This window comes from Desmodus rotundus, chromosome 12 (genome assembly GCF_022682495.2).
Source record: "Desmodus rotundus isolate HL8 chromosome 12, HLdesRot8A.1, whole genome shotgun sequence".
NCBI classification, from domain to species: Eukaryota; Metazoa; Chordata; class Mammalia; order Chiroptera; family Phyllostomidae; genus Desmodus; species Desmodus rotundus.
This window is the reverse complement of record NC_071398.1, coordinates 83,472,335-83,488,533: the sequence shown is the minus strand read 5'-3', so window position 1 is coordinate 83,488,533 and position 16,199 is coordinate 83,472,335. Positions and strand designations below refer to the sequence as shown.

Here is a 16,199-nt window from a genome sequence, read left to right as displayed (position 1 = left end):
CAGACTTCATATTTATTTATTTGTTTGTTTATTTATTAATTTCCCCATAGCTTTCTGGACTTTGGAATTGTGGATAAAGGACTGTGAACCAGCGTAGGCTCACTGAAGGGAAGCTGGAACATCCCAGAGAGTAGAGAAAAAGAAAAGCAGAGAGAAGAATCCCCCAGGATTGCTGTCCCAAACAACCTTGGTGCATTTCATTAAAGTTTCTTTTCTATTCACCATACTGTCCTTAAACATTTTCCCATACGGTGTTAATTAGTTTGGATGAGGCAAACGCTGCATTTTGCTGTCTGGCAAATATACTTAGTAATTTTGGAAAGCTGAAAAGGACAAAACCTCTCTAAAAACCCCAATTTTTATTTTTTATAAAAGGTTTTGTGAGTTAAGAGACCTTGATTAAAATGGAATAAATAATACGTAACAGGATGTTAAAATATGACCTGTCCTGCTCTGGTTTCAGCTGAGGTTCAGAGGCTAGGAACATAGTAATTGGCCAAAGACTCCATATTCTTAAAAGTTTTTTAAATTGCTTATGCTATTGCAGTTGTCCCAATTTTCCCCTCTTTGCCTCTGTCCTTCCAGCCTTGCCTTCCCACAGTCAATCCCCACACTGTTGTTCATGTCCATGGTGATGCATATATGTTCTTTGTCTAATCCCTTCATCTTTCAACAAGTCCCAACCTCCCCCCAACCCCTTCTTACAGCTGTCAGTCTGTTCCTTGTTTCTGTGCCTCTGGTTCTGTTTTGCTCATTAGTTTATTTTGTTCCTTAGATTCCAGTTATAATTGAGATCATACGGTATTTGTCTTTTATTGCCTGACTTACTTCACTTAGCATAATAGTCTCCAGTTCTATCTATGCTGTCTCAAAAGGTAAGAATTCCTTCCTTTTTTTTCTTTTTTACTGCTGTGTAGTATTCTATTTTGTAAATGTACCATAGCTTTTGCATCCACTCATCTACTGATAGGCTCTTAGGCTATTTCCAAACCTTGGCTATTATAAATAATGCTGCTATGAACATAGGGGTGCATATGTTCTGAGTTGGTGTTTCAGGGTATTTTGGATATAGTACCAGAAGTGGAATTGCTGGGTGACAAGGCAGTTCCATTTTTAATTTGGTGAGGAAACTCCATACTGTTTTCCAGAGTGGTTGTGCCAGTCTGTATTCCCAACAGCAATGTGCCAGGGTCCCCTTTTCTCCACATGCTCACAAGCACTTTTTTCCTGATTTATTGATGAAAGCCCTTCTGACAGGTATGAAGTGATATCTCATTGTGGTGTTAATTTGCATCTCTCTGATTGCTAGCAATGTTGAGTATTTTTTCATATGTCTGTGGGCCATCTGTATGTCCTCCTCGGAGAAGTGTCTATTCAGGTCCTTTGTCCATTTTTTAATTGGATTGTTTGTTTTCCTGGTGTTAAGTCATGTGAGTTCTTTATACATTTTGGAGATTAAACCCTTGCCCGATGTATCATTGGCAAATATGTTCTCCCATACAGTGGGTTCCCTTTTCATTTTGCTAATGGTTTCCAAAGACTCCATATTCTGAAGAGAGGTTCCAGACTAAGGACCTTACATAGGACATGGTAACACAAACAAGTAAAAAAACAAAACCCAAAAAACTCAAAAACCAAAAATGAGTTTACAACATGTAAACCCTCCACCATTCCAAGAGAATAAAAGGGCTGAGGTGAAGAGGTCGGAGAGGATGGGAGTTAGGGAGAAGAAATGAACAGTGTCTCAGGGGTCCTCCAAGAAGAAGGGGTGGGAACTTCCCCTCATGTCAATCCTTGTGAGAGGAGTTTCAAGGGCACCTCATGGGGAGCTTGTCCCCAGGAGTTTGAGATGCACTGGTTATGGGCAGGGCCACTGCAGAGCTAGTGCAAACTGTGTGCTACAGGAGGGAACTCTCCCTGTGGGGGGCCTGAAATCCAGCCCACACTCGGCGCATCACACTATGGGCCTTGTTTTAGAGCTCATCCCTTCTTCTCGGGAGTCATTTCCAATCCTGTCCTGAAGGACAGGCCAAAGTGGTGAGTGTATTCCCCGTACTCCCAGGGTCCGAGGGAAATAACAGAAGCAACTGTTGTCCAAATCACAGGAAGAACTACCAGTATTCCAGCAGGGGCCTCCCAGGAACCCATGAAAGCACCCAGTGCCAGAGTCAATGTGGTCAGCCTCCCAGTTCAGAGAGCATGAGCTTTGAACATCTGCCGTGGCCAGAGGAGACCAATGCTGTAATAGCTGGGAGCTAGACAAGTAAGGTTTTCCTACCCCAGCCCTCTCTTCTTCCTTGTATTCTCCCTTCTTTTATACAAGAGAGGCTAGAGGAAGCCTGGTGAGTTATAAGAAGAAAGGGAACAGGAGGAAAGGCTGAACCTTTCTCTTTTTCCTACCACAGGTTTCCTACAACAGCAGCTCGATGATGGGAGAAACTTTAGTGAGATTACACATGACTGGACATTTTAATTACTGAAGTGAGACTGTCCTGGAGACTGGAAGGAGTTGGAGGATCTTCGATTATCCTGGAGTGTTGCCATCTGCCCTGGATCACATCCAGGTTCAGGGAAGAGCTCCCCAATAGAATAGGTCTGAAGGAAAGAATCAAATTGTTTTCTGATTGCTTCTTACAAGATCAACCTGCTCAACTACCAGTTAAAAAATATGCCAGAGTGTGAGCTCAATTAAATGAAATGAATAACTAAATAAATGCACCGTTCCAATATGCATGAAGCAGGCATGAAAGTGAGGGGGTTAGAAGCCTGAGTGATTTGCCGAAGGTTAAGTTTTGATTTACCTGAGGAGAATGAAGCTGTTATAGCAGGACAGATACACATGGCAGTGAGAGTTCTCTTCTGCGAAGTTTTAGAAACAAAGAAACAGAGCTATGGTGACCGTATTTTCTGAAGCTCATTATGGGACATGGGAGTCTGACAAGTAAAAGTGCAGACTTGGTGATAAAAGGGAGGGAATGTGTGCAATCAGCTCTGTCCCAGAAATGCTGGGACTTGGCCACTGTAGAGCCAGGAGGAGCCAGAGGCTGACAGATGAAGCCGTGTGCTGGATCTTGTCGGTGAGCAGAAGAGGTCAAAAGCAGGCCTTAGCACTTTCCTAAGTCCACTCCACACCCTCCACCCTCAATTGCCTTGCTGAGATTTCAGAATTATTTCCATGCCAAAGGCAGACTTTAAACTGCTTTAATCAAGAGCTCAGAAGAAAGTGTACAGGATTGAAAGGCCTCGTTCCTGCCTGCCTTCAGACTTGCAGAGTGACCCCGGCAGGTGCACCACGCCGTCTACTGAGCGAGCCCCCACTTGAGGCTCACCACGCCTCAATGGCTTTGAGGCTGGGAACTCTTCCTGGATCCTGCCCTTTTCTCCTAGCTCTTCCTAATTTTTTTTTTCAGCTGGACCCCTCATGGTCTAAATCCTTTAGTTGTTTGGGTTGAGTCAGATTTTAAAATTTATCCATCTCTCTTCTTCAGGCTTTAAAGAACCTGAGGTGTCCATTATAAGGCTTGAGACAACTCAGAATCCAGTGCTAATTGAAGCAATGGAAATGGATGAATTGCCCAGGGAGACTACGTTGAGTGAAAAGAGAAGAGGGCTTAGGATGGTAAGGATCCCAAGAAACAAACCATAAAGCTGGGGAGATGAAAAAACTGAGGAGGGACAGTTTTAGCAGCTGGAGGAAAGCCAGGGAAGTGTTTTGGCTGAAGACAAGGAAGGAGTGCATGATGTTGAAACAGCACAAAATGCGTCAGAAGATGAGGTAAAACCTGTTACTTAATTTCACAAGATGACTTGGGCAAGAGCATTTCTGTGGAGGTATGGGGCCTATGAAATGTGGCTCCGATGGTCTCAGAGCATCAGCAAATCTCCCAACACAAGAATAAAGGCATGGACTTTAAGAACCCCCATGGCTGAAGGGTGGGCACAAAACCGTTCCATCAGCTTTACCTAATTACCCACACCCAGCCTAAGTAGTTGTGCTTGCCGAAGGGAGAGCTGTCCGTGTCCTGTGTGTTCATTTAACCAAGGGTCAAGAGAAGCATTTGCATTCCCTTCACCTTAAGTCACACAAGCGGGACTTCAAGAGCATTATTTGCAGAACTTTATAGGTGTCCTCTGGAGTTTGGGGATGGGAATTTGATTCACATCAGAAAGTCTAAAGGCAAGAGGAAGGGCTGGAACCGCCCTAGCTTGAGAGCAAAGCTGAGTGCCTTGTGCGACCATGTATGTCCATGAATGGCAGCCTTCCCAGAGACCAAATGTGGAGCCTGTGGAGGGGGTTGGCCTGGGGTCACCTTCCCAGGGATGGTGGGTGGACTGGGCCACGAGGGCTGGGCTGGTCGATACCATGAAGCTGAAAGGAATGAGTTAGAGGAAGCATTGTTGATGCTAAAGGGGTCTCCTATGAAGAATCTGTGAGAAATCCATTTAAAAAGCCCCACAAAACCACCCTCACCTCCTCCAAATTACTAGACCACCTAGAATAGGGATTTCTTTTTGTTTTGAAATAATTTCAAGCTTAGAGAAGAATTACAAGAACAGTATAAATAACTACCCCTACCCTCACCTTCCTGAACTATTTGAGAGTAATTGCTATAATTGAGGTGATTGCTGGACCTGACGTCCCAGTCACTCTGAATAGGTTGGCATGCGTTTCCTACACACAGAGACATTCTCCTACATAACCATCAAAATGAGGAAAGTAATGCAGTACTTTCCTGGACCTGCCATAATAAATCACCACAAGCTAGGGGACTTAATTAGCAATAATCACGCCTCGGATAAACCTCATTGGCTATGATACTGCCATTGCGCAAAGCTGAGCTAGCTAGGGGACTTAAGACGACAGAAATTTATTTCCTCACAGTTCCGGGGACCAGAAGTCTGAAATCAAGGTGTTGGCAGGGCTGCATGCCCTCCAGAGGCTCTAGGGGAGAGAGAATCCTCCCTTGTCTCTCAATTAATTCCCATCTCCCTCCCCAGCCTGGCAACCATCGGCTTATTCTCTATATCTGTGGGTCTATTTCTGTTTTGTTTTGTTTATTCCTTTACGTTTTAAAAGATTTTACATGTGAGTGAGATCACCCAGGAAATTTCTTTCTCTGTCTGACTCATTTCACTTGGCATAATACTCTCTAGATCCAAACGGCAAGATTTCATTCTTTCTTATTGCCGAATAGTATTTCATTACATGTGTGCCACATCTTCTTTCCCATGTATATGTTGATGAACATCTGGGTTACTTCCACATCCTGGCTGTTATTAGTAATGCGGCAATGAACGTAGGGCTGCATACATCCTTTTGAATTAGTTTAAAAAAACACCCAGAAGTGGAATTGCTATATCCTATGGCAGGTCTATATTTAATTTTTTGGGGAACCCCCATACTGTTTTCCATAGTGGCTAAACAAATCTGCAACCCTACCAACAGTGCACGAGGCTTTCCTTTTCACCACATTCTTGCTAACACTTGTTGTCTTGTTGATTTATTGATGATAGCAATTGTGACAGGTGTGAGATGGTATCTCATTGTGGTTTTAATATGCATTTCCTTGATGGCCAGTGATGTTGAGCATATTTTCATATCTGTGGGAGAAACATCTGTTCAGGCCCTCTGCCCAGTTTTTAAATGGAATTGTTTGCTTTTTGGTGTTAAGTTGTATGAGTTCTTTATATAATTTGCGTATTAAGCCCTTATTGGATGTATCATTTGCAAATATTTTCTCCCATTCAGTGGGTTGTCTTTTCATTTTGTTTTTGATTTCCTTTGATGTGCAAAAACTTTTTATTTGTTTATTTTTAAAAAGATTTTACTTTTATTTATTTTTGGAGAGAGGGAAATGGAGGGAGAAAGAGAGGGAGAGAAGCATCGATGTGCGAGAGAAAACACCAATCGGTTGCCTCTCACATGTCGCCAACTGGGGACCTGGCCCACAACCCAGGCATGTGCCCTGACTGGGAATTGAACCTGCGACCTTTCCGTTTGCAGGGTGGCAGGCACTCAATCCACTGAGCCACACCAGCCAGGGCAAAAACTTTTCAGTTTGATGTGGTTTTTTTTTCTTTTGTCTCTCTTGTTCGAGGACATATATCCAAAATGATATTGATAAAAGCAATATCAAAGAGTTTACTGCCTATGTTTTCCTTTAGGAGTTTTATAGTGTCAAGTCTACCATTTAAGTCTTTAATCCTTTAGAATTCATTTTTGTATATAATGTAAGAAAGTGGTCTGATTTCATTTTTTGCATGTATCTGTATCTTTTTTTAAAACATTTTTAAAAAGATTTTTATTTATTTATTTACAGAGAGAGGGGAAGAGAGGGAGAAAGGGAGAGACACATTGATGTGTGCGAGATACATTGATTGGCTGCCTCTTACATGCTCCCAACTGGGGACCTGGCCTGCAGCTGAGCCATGTGCCCTGACTGAGAATCACGCTAACAGCCTTTCATTGTGCAGCATTATGCCCAATCCACTGAGCCACACCAGTCAAGGCTGCTATCTGTATCTTTACACGGCCTTCTCCTCTCTCCTTCTGTCTCTGTCTTTTCTTCTGTCTCTTATAAGGACACTTGTCATTGGATTGAGGGCCCATCCAATAATCCTGGATGCTCTCATCACAATATCTTTAGTTACACCTGCAAAGTCCCTTTCTCCAAATAAGGTTGTAGCCGAGCCCCTTGTGATTTTCTTTTTATTAAATTTATTGGGTGACATAGGTTAATAAAATTAGATAGGTTTAAAGTGTACAATTCTATAACATCATCTGTATATCACATTGTATGCCCACCACCCAAAGTCACATCTACTTTTGTCACCACATATTTAACCCCTTTTACTTTTTACTATTCTCCTTTCCATCTGGTAACCACCATACTATTGTCTATGTCTATGAGTTTTTCTTTGTCTTATTGTTCATTTGTTGCTTTCAGTTTTATATCACACATGTGAATGGAATCATGTGGTTTTTGGCTTTTTCGGTCTGACTCGCTTCTTTTAGCCTGATATTTTCAAGATCCATCCAGTTGTTGCAAACGGCGATATTTTATCTTTACTGATGGGTGAGTAGCATTCCATTGTATATATGCACCACATGTTCTTCATCCAGTTATCTGGACACTTCAGTTGTTTCCATGTCTTGGCCACTGTGAATAATGCTGCAATAAACATAGGGGTGGGTGCGTATATCTTTGCAAATAAATGTTTTCAAAATTTTCAGGTAGATACTCAGAAGAGGGTTTGCTGGGTTGTATGTAACTCTAGTCTTAATTTTTTTGAGGAGCCTCCATACTGTTTTCCATGGTGGCTGTGTTAGTTGACATTCCCAGCAGCAGTGAATGAGTGAGGGTTCCTTTTTCCCCACAACCTCTCCAACACTTGTTATTATTTGTCTCTGATAATAGCCATTCTAACAGATACCCTGTAGGGTTTTTTTAATCCTCACCCAAGGGTATGGTTTTTAATTTTGAGAAAAACATTGATGTGAGAGAGAAACATTGATTGGTTGCCTCCCATATGCCCCCCTCCCGCAGCTGGGAATTGAACCCACAACCTAGGTATGTGCCATGACCAGGGATTGAACCAGCAACCTTTTGGTGCACAGGATGATGTTCCAACCAAGCCACCCTGCCAGGGTTTGTAGTTTTGATTTGCATTTCCCTTGTGATTTTAGTGCCCCTACTCTTTTTGGCAGCTAGAATGAAATAATTTAATTCTCAATGAGGCCCTTGTTCACGTTAACCATTCTTTCTGCTCAGTTACTTTTGTTATTCTTTCTGCTCAGTTACTTTTGTTTGCATGCACGTAGTCATAAGTTGCTGATGTGGGGTTTCTTTGTCAAGCAGGAGATAATTTCAGGGTCATGAAGAGAATTTATGAGTTTCTTTTGTTAAAGAAAAGAATGTCTTCAAGGTAGCTGTCAGCAGCTGCCAATGTCTGATAGATAGAAGCTTCATATATGACTTAAGGGACACAGACTTTCTCTTAGTTCCCTGAAACACTCCCTCCCATAATCCCTAGCTGCATAAAAACTTACTACTTTTGCTTTTTGAGATAGACATACTTTGGAGATCTTGCTTTGGCCAAATCAAATAAACATTTCTCCATCTCCAAGCACAGATGTCTCAATGTTTTGGGACATGCAAAACACCTATTCAGTGGGCACATGAATTTGAATTGCGGGAAGTGATTCTGCAACAAGGTCATGTACATAGCTTCAGGGACCTAGGATGTACACGTGTCTTTTTAATGGCCACCAGTCAACCTGTTACATTAACACTTATGTATCTGGTCCACAGACCCCATTCAAGTTTTGCCACTTGTCCTCATAATATCCTTAATATCCATAATGTCCTGTAGCAAAGGATCCGACTGAGGATCACACGCTGCATTTAGTTGTCATCACTCTTCAGCTTCCTTTAAGCTGGAGCATTCCCCAGTATTTCTTTGTCTTCCATGACCTTGACACTGTTGAGTACTGCAAATAATTTTGTACAGGGTGATATGCCAGTGCTGAATCTTAGTGGATTATGAGAGCTGATTGCTCATTTCCCAAGAATTTGGTAGGTGTGTTGAAGTCGTGTTGAAATGGCCATCATGAGATTCATTATACCTTGGAAATGTTACACATAAAATGTTTTGATTGTCTGCCTCTGGAGAGCTAGTTGTTAAACATTTACCGGCACACTGATGATAAATGTCCCTCAGTTGTGATTTTTCTCTGCTGTTTCTTCATGATTTGATTCAGGCTGTGTATTTTTGGGCAGGATCACAGGGTTCATTCTAATTTTTTCCCATTTCATATTTGTAGCATTGACAGTGAGAACCTCATCCTCAACATATATTACTTATTTGATTAATGACCCCTATACATGATTATTCTTCAGTTGCTTCTGTGCCTTCTGTGTGGACACCCCCCTCATCCCCACTGGGCATTGACACCCCATGCCAGGCCACAAGGATGCCCTCTTCACTCCATGTTGAGCTGCCCCAGTGCAGATGCCTTCATTGCTTCTATTAGTCTGACACCCTTGTTGGTCTGGTGTGAACCACGTTCTTGGTATGAACCCGGTTCTTGGTGTGAACCAAGCTGCCATTGCTGCCCCTTGTCTGTATACCCTTCTCATCTCATCTCAGTCTTGATATCGCAAGTCAGGCTGCCATGGCTGCTCCCTGACACAAAGCTGTCCCATTCTGCTCGAGACTGACAATCTGTGCTGACAGGGCAACCTTTAAGGAAGATTATCCAAAGGATGTATGAGAGGCTCAGACATGTCTGCCACTGTCTCCCCTGCTTGTAGCCCAACTCGACCCTTCCCGTGGCCTTGCTGATTAGACCCGAGTCAATAATGGTCCCTCTCTAGGCTGAATGACTTGTGGGACTGACTTGCAAAATTCAGCTGAGCCACTTAGATACCTCTTCTTTGGAAAGAATTTGGAGTTGGGGGATTGGGACACCGAGAGTCTTGGCCATGGGGCAGAAGTCAGAAGTGTTGAGGCTTATTATGCTGCAAAAGGGATGGTGGCAGGCAGGCTGAACTAGGCACCAAGTGAGCCAGAGGCTGATAGAGGAGCAGATGCACTGAGAGAAGCAGATGTGGCAGCCCCATGCTCTCTCAGGGAGATCCAGCGGTGGCCTTATTTCCTGGTGGTTTCTCTACTCCACTTCCCACAAGGCCAGCTGTCTCCCCAAGGGTGGACTGAGACAGATGTGTGCCCAATATAGACCAGTGATTTGGCACCCCTTTAAAATAATATTCATGAAATATTGTTCAACATTTACTTAGAGAGTACAGGGCTAGACTAATTTTCTAAAGCTAGAAATAAAAGGTTTATTATATATATGTATCACATAGGCATTTCTGAGCCAGAAAACTTCATGGAAAAACATTAAATAATTGAAAACTCCCATAGTTAAACTGACTATGCCAGACATCTGTTGGATTCTGACTTCCAGGTGACTGTAATGCCTGGGTTCAGGCATATGTCAGCTGACTATTTCCAGCAGTGGTAGCTTTGCTTATAGGTTCATAGCCACGTTGAAAAAAAATCCCATCATAAATGCTTTTGTGTGTTCTTGGTTTTTATATCTGACTTGATTGATGATGATTCCTTAATAGCTTTTTAGCATTAAATTTGCTGGGTGAAATGATGGAAACACTTTTTAAGTCTATTGACACATATTGCCAAATTGCTGTAGACAAAATGAAAAACGAAGGACTAGACTTTTAGAAATCAATTGTGAAAATCAGTTAAAACGAATAAAAGCACCATACCCTTTCCAACCAAGAGTGTATGAGTGCCTATTTCACATCTACCGTGTTTTACCAGGTACAAGGCACACCCACGTTTTTGTGCACATTGTACACGGGATTATTATGCCCATTATTACACCCATGTTATGTAATCATTATACCCCATGTATAATGCACGTATTTATTTTTCCCCAAAAAATTTGGGCCAAAAAGTGCACTTTATACATGGCAAAATATGGTACTTTGTGGAGTTAACAAAGTTTTAAACCATTGACAATTTTGGAGGCAAATCAAGAGACCAAATAAAACAACAAGAAACAAAAACAACCCCCACCACGGTATTCAGTCATTTAATTCTGGTAGTTCAGTGTTTGGGCACCCCTTCAAAATAATATTCATTAAATATTGTTCAACATTTGCTTAGAGTCATTTGAATTTGTTTACTTATGAGGTTGAGCACAAGCTTTATCCTCTTGAAGTCAGCCAGAGGAGAAATAGGTTTGCTTTTGGGGAGTACTATATAAAGACCTGTCACCTACTTTTCTTTTTATTCTAATAAAATTTACACCAATCTTGCTGTACAATAAGCAGTTCCAATGTGCATAAAATGAAAAGTAAAAGCCCCTTTCTTTAAACACAGTTGGGCTCATACTGTATTAATATATACTGTTCTGTAAATTATTTTTCCTTTGAACATATGCTTTTTAAAGTCAGTATGTGTAAACATTTACATATTATTTCACTACAATTTAAGAACTAGTTGCTGGTGGTGAATATTCAGGTTGCTTTCAGTTTCAGGGTTTTTTTAGGCCTCTAAACAATGCCCTACCGATCGGCTGACGCTGGAATGCGGGCTCCGTGACAGCAGGCACCTGACCTGGCCGTGTTTGCTCACTGCCATAGCCCTGGCATCTGACATAGGGCCTGGCTCAGGGTGTGCCCTCGATTCATATTTTTTGAAGAAGTGACCGGACACATTTGGAGAGCACTTGTGCACGTTTATCTGTAGAATAAATTTCTCAGATGGAAAGTTATGCTCTCTTCCCAGCCACTCCTCATCTTGTGTTACCTTAAGTGGACTTCTCATCGAATTCAATACTTATCTCAACAGGAGTCCTCCTTGGGTCAAGTTCAACTATATACAGCTATATATTGACACCATGTCAAATTCACTTTTTATTTTCTTAACTTTATGTTTAGCTGTTTTTAATGATGTGCCTTGTCAAAGTTTACAACAAGAAGCTGCATATGAAATCGATCAGCTATATTTATTGTTAGAAAGTTTTGTGAACATCTCAATGGGCAAGGATATATAAAAACTGTTCACATAATATAAAATATAAATTGCCTACAGGCACATGATAATGAAATTCATTCATTAATTAGTTGACTTTCATTAAATACCCACTACCCGCCAGGTGCCATTATAGAAAATAAGAATATGATGGTAACCAAAATATAAAATACTACTGCTCTCAAGGGGATCTCACATTCCATCTAACAAGAAAACAAATTCCAATGATAACCACATAATTCCTTCCATATTTGTGGGTTCCTCATCAATGGATTCAACCAATAGCAGATCAAAAATATTTGAACACGAAGTGATGTGGTTAGGCCTACGATGGTGCGTCTGTATTGAACTTGTACAGAACTTTTTCTTGTTATTGTTCCCTAAACAATACAGTATAACCACTATTTATAGCATTTGCATTGTATTAGGTATTATAAGTAATCCAGAGATGATTTAATGTGTTTACTGGGAGAAAAAAGTAAGGTTGACAGGCAAGAAAAATATTTATCTGGGTTTTTGAATTACAATTCAGAAACACAGATTCCGGAAGCAACCAGAAAAGTGTCTTGTCTGGAGATCAGCATTCAGGTTATGTTAGCTGATTACCAAGAATTATGATTGAAGGGAAATTTACCTTCCAAAAGTCATTGGTTTCTCATGAACATCTCTTTCCATTACTGGGAAAGAAACATTTTTTTGTACAGTCCTTAAAAAGCATAGCTATTTTGTACAGCCTTAGAAAGTTTCTTTCTCAACAAATAAGTTGTTTTGTTTGTTGGCAAGTCAGCAAGGTCAGTGCAATTTGTTTGTCCAACAATATTGATTCCAGGGTACAAGATGAAGTCACTGTGGTCATCTCTTTTCACAGAAGTACACAGGAGGATGTACGTAGGTTATATGCGAATACTACACCATTTATTTTAATTAGTTAATTAATTAATTAATTAAAAATATTTTCTCCATTACCATTTAGTCCCCTCATATCTCCCTCCCCCCTCCACCCACTATCACCCTGTGCCATTTAGTAGAAGGGATCGAGTGTCCGTGTGTTTTGTTATCCTGGGATGATGGTGATGGTGTCCTGGAGCCAATCCCTTGCTGACACTGAGGGACGACTGTACTAAACACCTTTTACTTTCACCTATAAAATTGTCAGTTGCTGAAAACTTTGTTAACTCCGCCAAGTAGGTGTGAGATGAATACTCAGGGTGGGAATGGGACATGATGCTCACAGTATTCATTTAAGTTGAATATTTTGTGTATTTAAAAAGGCTAGTCCTTTATTTTTCATCTTGTCTAAAGCAATTTGGAAATATGTTCCAGTAGCCTTTAAAACATCCCCATCATTTCACCCAGTAAATCTAGTGTTAAGAGTTTGTGAAGGAAATAATCACCAACTTAGTCATAGATTTATGAACAAGAACATTTATTGTAGAGTTTTAAAAATTGCAAAACATTGCAAGTAACCTAAATAAAAATGGGGACAAACTTGTGGATGGAGAGCAGGATGAGAGCTAAGGTGGGAGGAGGGCAGGGGGTGGGAGGGATTGAGCAAAAAGGAGAAAGGACTCATGGGCACAGACAAGAGTATGGTGATTGTGGGGGAAGGGGAGTATAAGGGGACTAAATGGTAATGGAAAATAATATAGTCAAGATTAAATTAAAAAATAAAATAAAACATCAGCTCCTTAAAAAAAAAAGAAAGTAACCTAAATATCTGGCAGGGTGAAGATAAATTGTACTATATTTGTATCTGTATTGGTATGTGTATTGGTATATGTATTTGTATCTGGAAGAAAATTCTTCAAAATATTGGCACTATTATGGATAATTTTAATTTCAGTTTTCAAATTTTTATGGTGTGTGTATGGGTTTTATAATCATAGAAACATTAAAAAAAGTTGTTGGGCCATTGTTCTTTCAATTACTTTGTGCCTTCAACTTACAATCTTTTATGAGAAATTTATTTAAGAAATTATTTGCTTTCTGCAGTCCTTCCTTCTTTGAATATAATCATATTCATATATATTCATATATGTATGAATATAATCATATCTATATATACTGACCCAATTCTTTGTCTCTAAGTTAAGAAATTCAATAGCCTAATTTGAAACTTAAGCACAGCATCTGTGTTGAGTCTAATTTTGGCATTTTTATATTCTTTTCTTAGGAACTAGTTTTCTGTTTGTATATTTCAATTAGAGTGTATTCGTTGTAAGCCTTCCCATAATTCCTTTGGGGGTACACATGACGAGGTGAATGATGGCAGAACCTCGCTATTCTCATCAGGAAGTGCCCTTGGCCGAAACCAATAGTAAAAGTGTTAAGCAGCTGCAACTACTTAATTTAAGCTCTATCCAGCTTTTCAAGGGGGAAATGGGGAGCAATGGTTGTCATAGATAGCATTTTTGGGGGGTTCTCAACATGCATTAGTTTGTCACTGTCTTCATCAGTGACGAATCTCCTCTCACCCCTCTTGGGGCAGGGGTGTGGGGCTCGTCAGATAAAAACTGAATTTGAAGATGAGTCCAGGAGGGTCTCTGAACCCTTCAGTTTCTACCTAAACATAATCTCTTGAATTTAGGCAACAAATGGAATTTTTATGTCTAGTTTATTGATTCTTACTCTGATCTCCTGTTTGGTCTTTATCCAGGCCCTATGCATGACATGTCTATACACACATACGTAGTTCATCTCCCCATGTTTCTGTCCACTCTCCTCTAAATAGGCTAAACCTGCAGCAGCAGCCCCACTGTTCTTGTAAACACCTACGTTCATAGTATAAACACTTCCACTCACCTTGGAAATTGCGGTTTCTGAAAATTATTTCTCAGGTACTTGGATGTAAGGGTACGATTCATCTTTTCTTAGAAAAACTAGAATAACTTAATGGGAACTAAATCATTCACTTTCTACTCTAGTTTCCAGGCTTCTTTTTGTCCTAGACCTTCCTTCACCTTGCTCCCCGCCCCCACTGCACCCCAATGCATATCCATACATTGAGGCGTTCACTGGTCTATCTTTTAGGAAAAAGCGGCAGGGCAGAGCTGAAGGCAGGGATGAAACTGATATCTGTATATTCTTGTCTTTATGCAAAACATTGGAACATCATTATGGGCATTCTAAATCCTCTTAGTTGATATGCATAGGTGAGAAACATGTTTTCTTTTTTTTCTTATTGTAATGTTGAATTTTTAAAATAGGTTTAGACCACACAGGCAGCTCTTAGCTGACAAACAGGTTAAGGTCCAACAAGTGACTTCATACACTGGCCTGAGTTTTCCCACAAAAGCAATGTCTTATGAAGGATTTGCCAGGGTGAGGTTAAATGGAACCTGAGAGGGGAAAGGGGTGGGGATGACAAGGTTGGTCCATGGTTTTCCTGAAAGGGAGTAAAGCAGGCGTAGAGAAGCAGTGCTGGAGGATGGGTTCTAGCTGTCACGCGTGTAACTGGTGTGATGTGCCATAGTTATGGGGTTCACAGAGCCAAGGGGCATGACAATGGCATGACCTTTACTTTTCTAAAATGGAACCTATGTCATGAAGACCCATTTTGACTAATGACAGATAAAATTTTTCTAAATGTTTCCAACTGTTCTCTCCCCAATCTAGTAATTTTCCCCAATCGATTTGGAGTATTAATAATATCTCTGTCTCAATTTGTTTCACAAATACCACGTAGGCATTCTACTCCCATTATTTCACCTACCCCACTTTCTTTGGATTTATTCCCAGAAGTGGAATCACTGGGTCATAAGGCAGTTCCATTTTAAATTTTTTAAAGTAATTCCATACTGCTTTCCACAGTGGCTGCACCAGTCAGCATTCCCGCCAACAGAGCATGAGGGTTCCCCTTTCCACATCCTCACCAGCACTTGTTTTTTGTGAATTTATTGATGATAGCCATTCTGATAGGTATGAGATGGTATCTCATTGTGGTTTTTATTTGCATTTCTCTGATGATTAGTGACATTGAGCATCTTTTCATATGTGCATTGGCCATCTGTATGTTCTCTTTGGAGAAGTGTCTATTCATGTCCTTTGCCCATTTTGTAAAATTGGATTGTTTCTTTGTTTTATTTTTTTGGTGTTGAGTTTTTTAAGTCCTTTATAAATTTTGGATATTAACCCCTTATCAGATGTATTATTGACCCCATTCATTCAGTTGTCTTTTCATTTTGTCGATGGTTTCCTTTGTTCTGCAAAAACTTTTTAGTTTGATGTGGTCCCATTTGTTTATTTATTTATTTTTGTTTCCTTTGCCTGAGGTGATCTATCAGAAAAAAATATTGCTATGAGAAATGTCTGAGATTTTACTGCCCATGTTTTCTTTTAGGATTTTTATGGTTTTGAGTCTAAAAGTTCCTTAATTCATTTCGAGTTTGTGTGTGTGTGTGTGTGTGTACAATGTAAGGAGATAGTCCAGTTTCATTTTTTTCATGTATTTGTCTAATTTTCCCAATACTATTTTTTGAATAGGTTATCTTTACTCCATTGTATGCTCTTGCCTCTTTTGTCAAATATTAATTAACCATAAAGACATGGGTTTATTTCTGGGTTTTCTGTTCTGTTCTGTTCTGAGCTGTATGGCTGTTTTTATGCCAGTACTAAGCTGTTTTTATTACTATGGCCTT

General features: G+C 40.4%; 1 protein-coding gene and 1 pseudogene across 2 annotated transcripts in view; both read right to left on the bottom strand.

The window, feature by feature from the left end:
* The window catches only part of HSD11B1 (hydroxysteroid 11-beta dehydrogenase 1), a 52,799-nt gene that overhangs the window by 4,004 nt on the left and 32,596 nt on the right, over nucleotides 1-16,199 (bottom strand). The gene's annotated exons all lie outside the window — the stretch shown is intronic.
* Nucleotides 4,772-4,836, bottom strand: LOC112299091 (U4 spliceosomal RNA; annotated as a pseudogene).